At 38.1% G+C, this 8,497-nt stretch overlaps 1 long non-coding RNA gene across 1 annotated transcript; it reads left to right on the top strand.

Moving 5' to 3' along the window:
• The first annotated feature begins 3 nt into the window (after nucleotides 1-3).
• On the top strand, nucleotides 4-7,804 carry LOC105504826. The gene is made up of 2 exons (XR_001000658.1): nucleotides 4-792; nucleotides 7,203-7,804. It is a non-coding gene; the product is annotated as an uncharacterized LOC105504826 (long non-coding RNA).
• The last annotated feature ends 693 nt before the right edge of the window (nucleotides 7,805-8,497 follow it).

The raw sequence follows: 8,497 nt of genomic DNA, 5'->3' as shown, positions 1-8,497 counted from the left end.
CAGCAGCCTCGCCGCCCTCTCCGGGCCCCCTCACCACGGCCCTGTGATGTGCCAATCAGGCTGCGGTTGCCACAGCGACGGCTTGGCGCGAAGGCTGGGGGCTGACGTCAGGGAGTAGCCGTGAGGGACCCCAAAGCCGGGTCTGGAAAAGGGGGGTGCGTTGGGTGGTGGGGGTGCAGCCCCCAAAGAAATGGGGGTCGAAATGAAGTAAACCCCACTGAGATACTCAAATGTAAAACCGCTGGAGAATAAAGGGACAAATGTACACAACTGTCTAAATGAAAAAAATGAAAATCCTGGCCACAAAAACATATACATTAACGTCTAAAGACCAACAGGGAAGACAAGACTTCTCCGCCTGGGGACACATGAAAGACACCGAGCTAATTTCCTTAATAAATGAAGAGCTCTTGGAAACCAACGAGATAAAGACCAAACCAAGCCAGAAAAATGGGCAAAGGGGACAAAACTAGCAATTCGCAAGAAAATCCAAACGGCTGGCCGACCTGCGAAGGAAACATCACGACCTATCTGCATAAAGAAATGCAAACCCGAAACACCGGGCACGTGCGGTTTATGAGAGCGGGCAGTCTCACACACTACTGACTTGTTTCCCACCAGCCGTCAATACAGACCCTCCACTGCGTGAGCCCACTGCATTGCCATTTAGTAAAACAGCGAGAAAGTGAGAGAGAAAAATAATGAGGTAGAGTTGGATGGGATTATTAAGGACCGAATTCTCAATAGATTTAGTGAAATATACAAGTTACTGAAGTTTGTAGAAACGAACTGGTAAGTGTTTTCTCATATATTTGTTTTTTAAGGATAAACCCAACTACAGGTAAAACTGCTGGAAGGGTAGGCAAGAAATTGTTAATGGGTTACTTCTAGGGACAAGGAATGTGGGGTGGAAGAGGGATTTTTCCCTTCTGCCATCCATACTGTGAATTTCCTTGGCAGAAATACGTATCTCTTCTCTGGCAGTAAAATCAATGAATTACTAAAAGTTCACTAATATACTCTTTGGTCCAACTATTCCACTTTCAAGGAACTAAAAAAGCAAAGGAAATACAGAGATATACAGAAGATTCTATACAGGGATATTCACGGAGCATCATTTTTATCACAGAAACTGTGCTCCAGAGAAAAGAATTAAACTGTATTCTGGTAAATTTACACAGAGCGATCTTAAGTGGCTAATAAAAATGCTGTATGATTTTAACTTTAAAGGAAAAAATCTGTAAGACGTGGTTAATTACCAAAAGGTGTTTACCTAAGGAGCACACAGACTTTAATACCCCAAATTAAACTTTGATTATACTCAAGGAGTTATCAGTGATTGCTTGCTATACTGAGAAGCTGCTTTATGTGTTTTAGATTCCCTAGACCATCAACAGTCTCTTTTCGCCCGGCAGTGCAACATAAACATAATATACGAATGAAAACACTGTGCTTATGAAAATACACGTTCAAAACAAGTTCCCAGCAGGAAGACTGAAGGTGACTGTGGCAGTACCCTGACTTAGGTTAGAGATTTTCAAATCTGGCTCACCTGGAGAGCGGTTAAACAATGCAGATTCCCAGTGTCCCACAGAGATCTTTGTTTTTCAGGTTCCCAAGGGATCCTAATGTCTGGTTTAGGTTTTGTAGGTGATTTTAACATATTTTAAGGATTCCGTCATCCCCCTCTCTCCTCAAAGGCCTCTACCTGCAATACCAGTTTCTCTCTGGATCCTGAATCATTAATTTCCACCAGACACCACATGCTCTCAGAGCTCCTGCAGTTACTACTCCTTTGCTCAGCACCTCTTGGCCCTGAAAATGCCTCCTGATAGAGCAGTCTACTGTCGCTGACTCAATGGTCTTACCATACATTCTCTCCTGCTAACATACATGCCCCAAAAGGCTTACATCCCTTCCAAACCCACTGAAATTGCTTGACAAATTTCAGCAATTCCTTATGTGGCCAAGAAACTCGCTCTTAATCACACTTCATCTCTCAGCAATAGTCAACATCCTCATTAAAACAAGCAAACAAAAACAAAATCGCACGCTATCTTCTCTCATTTTTGGTGACAATTACATGGTCCTGGTTTCCGCCCCCCTATCAGTGGTCTCTTCTCAGACGTAAATGGCTTCTGCTCTGCTCACCATCGACACACTGGAGGGTCTTGCCTCAGAACTTAGCCACTAGTCTTCTTCATCAATGTCCACTCCCTAGGTAACAGCCCTTCCCTCCTCACCTAGTCACATAATTTAAATGCCACCTGCATACCAATGGTTCCCAAATTCCAATCCTTTGCCACAGGAAGGTCCACAAAAGTGCCGTCTTTTGCTTGGAAACTGACTGATCCCCTTGGATATCTATCAGGTAACTCAAAGCATTTCAAACAAATATTAATTTCCCCTTTCCCCATTTCTATAAACAGTACCAGTTGCTGAAGCCAAAAACAAAAAACAAAACAAAAATAAAAACAAACAAAAAAGCCTCACGATTGTTCTCGTTCCTTTTTTCCTTACCACCAGCATCCAATTTATCAGCAAGTCTTGCTGACCCTATCTAAGGCAAATCCCAAATTTGTCCCATGATTTCCCTTTCCATGGTACTCCTAAGGAACATTATCTTCCTACAAAAACCGTTCTTCCATTCCAAACCCTTCCTCCAGTATTCTCCACACAGCATTAAGGGTGATCTTGCAAAGCAAAAAAGATGTCATGTTTCAGCTTGAATGACCTCCTGCCCCCCATCCCAATTGCATTTAAAGTCCAAAAGCCCAAAATTAGAAGAGCCAACATTATCTTTTGTCTTAGAGGACAATTAAATATAGGTGCTGTAAAATTTCACAATCTTTTTCTTCAATGCCTAATTTAAGAAATTCTTGCCGGGCGTGGTGGCTCAAGCCTGTAATCCCAGCACTTTGGGAGGCCGAGAGGGGCGGATCACGAGGTCAGGAGATCGAGACCATCCTGGCTAACACAGTGAAACCCCGTCTCTACTAAAAAAGTACCAAAAAAAACTAGCCGGGCGTGGTAGCGGGCGCCTGTAGTCCCAGCTACTCGGGAGGCTGAGGCAGGAGAATGGCGTAAACCTGGGAGGTGGAGCTTGCAGTGAGCTGAGATGCGGCCACTGCACTCCAGCCTGGGCGACAGAGCGAGACTCCGTCTCTAAAAAAAAAAAAAAAAAAAGAAAGAAATTCTTTCCCACACTGATGTCATACTCAAATAGCTGTGCATTTTAGTTTTCTTTATGGTTATTTTTGCCTATGTTCCGTGTTAGGGATCTAATTTTCCCCGGACTTTGTATCATATTTCTGTATATGAGCAGGTCTGTGCTTGAACTCTCTTGTTGGTCCCCTGATCCATTTCTCTATCTCTGTGCATTAAGGCACCATATTATTACACCTTTACAGTATCTCGGTATCTGAAAGGGTGACTGCCCTGCCTTGTTTTTCAAAGTGTCTGGCCCTACCTTGTCTTTCAAAATTATCTCATAGCCTACCATCTTTCAAATGATTTTTAGAAGCAGCTTTTAAAGTCTGATGAACTATCCTATTGAGATTCTGACATTTTATTAAATCCACACAGCAATTTAGAGAAATTGAAAACATTATATCAAGATCTGTCATCTTTGACCATCCTCTATATCAGTATTTACTCGTATCTCTTATGGCCGTCAACGATACACTGTAATTTTTTTTCCCTATAAAGGCCTTATTTGACTTTAGGAGGTCCTTTTTCCCCCCTATTAATTGTATAATTGGCTATTTAATAGTTTCAGAATTACAAAAAAGTTGCAAAGATAGTACAAAACTTCCCCACCCCATTTTCCCTGATGTTAATACCTTAGGTAACCTTGCTACTTTGTCAAAAAGAAGAGATAATTAGCAGAAAACAAACTACAGACTTTATTTTGATTTCACTCATTTTTCCATTACTATCTTCCTTCTGTTCCAGGATCTCATTCTGGACACAGCATTACACTTAGTGATTACATCTCCTTAGGCTCCCCAAGGCTGCGACAGCTTCTCAGTATTTTGTAGAATACTCAGTTTGTTTGATATTTTCTCACAACTTGCACAACTTGATTTGGGTTATGAATCTTTGAGAAGAGTATCTGCTATTGCTTTTTTTTTTTTTGTGTGTGACACAGGTCGGCTCTGTCGCCCAGGCTAGCAATGCAATGGCTCAATCTCAGCTCACTGCAACCTCCACCTCCCAGGTTCAAACAATTCTCCTGCCTCAGCCTCCTGAGTAACTGGGATTACAGGCATATGCCATCATGCCTGGCTAATTTTTGTATTTTTAGTAGAGACAAGAGTTTCACCATGTTGGCCAGGCTGGTCTCGAACTCCTGACCTTGTGATCAGCCTACCCTGGCCTCCCAAAGTGCTGGGATTACATGCATAAGCCGCCGCACCTGGCCTGCTATTGCTTTTTATATGCTGACTTTGGATCCAGTGAACTTGTTGACTTTTTTTTTTTTCTACAGAAAAAAATGTTCCTGTATCTTTAAAATATTAACATGCTAATTAATGACTTCATTTTTACTTTCATTGACAATCATACCTCACTTCATTAACATAATGCATTGGCTAGGACTTCTGGGGTGATACTGAACAAGTCGTCCTATATTTGAAAGGGGATACTCATCTTTACTAAGAAGTAAAAACGTTCATTGCAAACTTGTTTTGTACAGTCTCTTTATTGGGGGTTAAGGAAATTCCCTTAAGTTCTAGTTTTTAAAAATTTTATCATAAGTTTAATTTTATATAATGACTTCTCTGCATCCACTGGGAAGATTATATTATTTAACATCATCTGATGATATGGTGAATAAAGCAGGTTTCATGTTGAAAACTGTATTCCTAGACCCTGCTTGATCATCATTATGAGGATCTGATTCATATACACATGCAGCTGGGTACTACTGAGTTATACTTTTCCATTACACTATCCTTGACTGGTTTTGCTACCAAGGTTGTAATATTCTTATAGAATGATTTGGATTGTTATCTTACTTCTTATATTCTCTACCATAGTTTATAATCTCCTCTCCATTGGGAATTATGCCCCTTTTTCTATTAGTAATATTATTAATCTCTCCATGGTTTCTCCATCAGTTTTGCTAAAGATTTGCCAGTTCTGTCTTTTGAAAATGACTTGATTTTGTTGACCATATTCTTCCTTCTTTTCCATGTAATTAATTTCTGTTCTTTTTGTAGTTCTTTGTTGTTCAGTTCTGTATTTCACTGTTTCCATTAGATTTCCTCTTTGCGACATGAAGAAACGTGTTTAGGGGTCAAAGATCTTGGGGGAAAAAAACTATCTTTTGAATACAGATTTCCAAATTAACTGCATTATACTCATATAGCATGGCCCATATGCTACTATTTCACATCTGTCAAAGCATCCTTGGTGATCTTAAGATATGGTTAATTTTAATTGTTCAATATATTAGAAAAGAATGAGTATTCTCTAATTGTTAGGTATTTCTATTTATGTTCATAGGATCAACTTGTTAACTGTGTTTAGATTTTTAGTATTCTTGGTAATTTTTTGTCTGCCTGATCTATCTGTTCTAGATATAATAAAATCTCCCAATATTCCTATGGTTTTATCTGCCACTCGTTATAATTAATAGTTTTTGCTTTATATATATTTCAAGGCTATGTTTTTAGGTGCAAACAAGGCCATGACTGTTGAGAAACACAGGAAAGTTAATCTGTTTACATTTTTAATTATTGATGTATTTGTTTAATATGCTTTTTGTCACTTATTTTCTCCTTTCCTGCATTCTACGGAATTGATCAAGTTTTCTTTAGTCCCCTCTTTTCCTTCTGCTTATTTGGGAGGTTTCAATTATATTTATTACTTCGCTGTCTAAGTTCCTAATTTCTACACAAGCATATATTTTTTAACAGACTATAAAGTACTAAAGCAAACATGCTGGCACACGTCAGCAATTCACTGGATTTCCCATTTCCACCTTCATTAATATTGTCTAGAATTTTAATTATACCTTTTTTATAAACAAAGGAAAACCATTTTTACAGTCAATGATTAATTATATTTACTGGTTTATTTCAAGAATTGATTCACTCGTTCTTGTTTCTTGAATCTCAGTCCTTGTTCCTCTAGGTTTAGTTTTTCTCGTTGCAATAAATCCTTAAATGTATCTTTCAGGAAGTGTATAAGGTAGTCTATTTGTATTTCTAAAAATGTCTTTATAAGACATTTTTGAATGACATTTTAGCCAGTTATGGAATTCTTAGGTAACCTTTATCTTCTCTCCTAAGATATTATTCCACTCTCTTCTAACAAACCTGATGAGGAGGTCTGCATCAGCATAACGTTCCTTTCTAATAACACCTAGTTTTTGTCCTGGTAGCTTTCAGAATAGATGTTATGTATAGATTTTTATTTATCCTGCTCAGGATTTATGTGAACAATAAAGGTCTTTCTTCCACTCTGGAGAATTCTTGGGCTAGTGTGTCTTTAAATATAACTTTTCTGCCATTCCATTTCTACTCTTTTCAACCTATTGAGTATAATGACCCATCTTAATCCATCCTCCATTTGTCTCAATCTTTCTATTTTTCACTTTGTTTTCTGTGCTAACTCCTCTTTTTAATGGCATCTGGTAATAGCATTTCCCTAGATGTTTTAAATACAGTAACTATGTTTTCTGTTCTGTAATTTCTAATTGGTACCTTTTTTTATATCTACCTTTCTCAAATGGATGAACATTTCATGGACACTTTTCTTTATTGCTTCAAAAATCGTAAAGTCACACTAACATTATTTGAATTGCATTTTGAAAGGACTGAATTCATGTCTCGATTGCTGGTTTTGCTGTCCTGTTCATTTTAAAATTTCCTAACTTTAACCCAGTGCTTTGCAAGTTTAGTTTCTAAGTGTTTTTCCTATGGGTTATCGTTTCCCCTCCTCTCTGAACTTTTCTTCCCTCCACGTCTTTTTGACTGTCTCTACCTCACCCATGAGAAGCACAGTCCAGAGACAATCATGTATTGTCAACTGGGGATTTTGTGCCATGTGAAAAAAGGGGCTTATTAGTCACTGAGCAAGATTAAAGCTTAGGCTGGGTCCTCTCTGCATGGCTCTGTTTTTTCACCCCCTGCCACCACTCGTAAGTAAAAAACCTGGGTAACCATCACTGTTTGTTGTTGTTGTTGTTTTTCCAGGCTCCTTTTATGTCAGGAGAGTCCCAATCTAGTGCCTGTTTGCCACAATGAGCCTGGGACCTCAATATTCATGGGGTGCTTCTGGACCTCATTACCCAAGAGCAGTCAGATTCCTAATTTCCTCTGCCTTTTTCAAGATTGTTAGTTCAGAAGGTTTATGTTTTCAATTCCACATATCGTCCTTGCATTTTTCTGTTCAAGTTTTGACCCATATGGGTATCTTAAATATTCCTCTTATTGCAAGTTTATATTAAAAGGAGGGTAAATTGTGAACTCACAAACTCATAGCATCATAGCACCATCTCAATCAAAAGTATTATCTTCTATGAACTACAATGGTTTTCACTTGTTTCCCAAGTGTGGCGTGGAGTTTGCCTGAGGCTGTACGACCTGTGATATCATGACAAATTGAAGGCCGAAGCAGATGAGAATCCAGCTGTTTTGTACTAAGTCAGATGCTAAGGAGATTTACAAAGATGTAAAACAATGCCCTTCTTCTCAATGCCTTTGGTTTTGAAAATTGTTATTTTTCATTAAAAATGTTGCTTCCATTAACCTGTAAGTTTATTACCATTATTTTAAATAAAATACACATTTTAAATATTTAATTTTTTCTTAAGATATAATTAAGTAAAAACTGTATATATTTATAGTGTACAACATGGTGTTTCTATATGTATATACACTGAAAAAGGATATCAAGCTAATTAACATATCACCTCACATATTATTTTTGTGTGTGAAGAGCACTTAAGATCTACTCTGTTAGCAATTTTCAAGTATACATTAACTATAGTCACTATACTGTACAACAGATCGCCAGGATTTTTTAATCCCATCTAACCGAAACTTTGCATCCTTTGGCCAACATCAGTTCATCTCCTCTGGCCCCTGACAACCACCATTCTACTCTCTACTTGTATGAGTTCAACTTTTTTAGATTCCACATATAAATGAGATCGCGCAGTGTTTGTCTTACCATTATGTCCTCCAGGTTTACCTATGTTGTCATAAGTGACAACATTTCCTTCTTTCTAAAGGCTGAAAAAGTATGCCATTATATATATATACATTTTATTTATCCATTCATCAATCCATGGACAATTAGGTTGATTCCACATCTTGGCTAATGTGAATAATGCTGCAATGAACATGGAAGTATATACTGATTTTCTTTAGATATATAGCCAGAAGTGAGATTGCTGGGTCATACAGTAGTTTCAATTTTTTTAATGAATTTCCATACTGCTTTCCATAATGGCAATATTAATTTACATTTCCACCAACAATGTACA

This window comes from Colobus angolensis, unplaced genomic scaffold, assembly GCF_000951035.1.
Source record: "Colobus angolensis palliatus isolate OR3802 unplaced genomic scaffold, Cang.pa_1.0 Scaffold96, whole genome shotgun sequence".
In the NCBI taxonomy this organism is placed as follows: domain Eukaryota; kingdom Metazoa; phylum Chordata; class Mammalia; order Primates; family Cercopithecidae; genus Colobus; species Colobus angolensis.
Note: the sequence above shows the minus strand (reverse complement) of the source record. Positions and strands in the feature narration are given on the sequence as shown.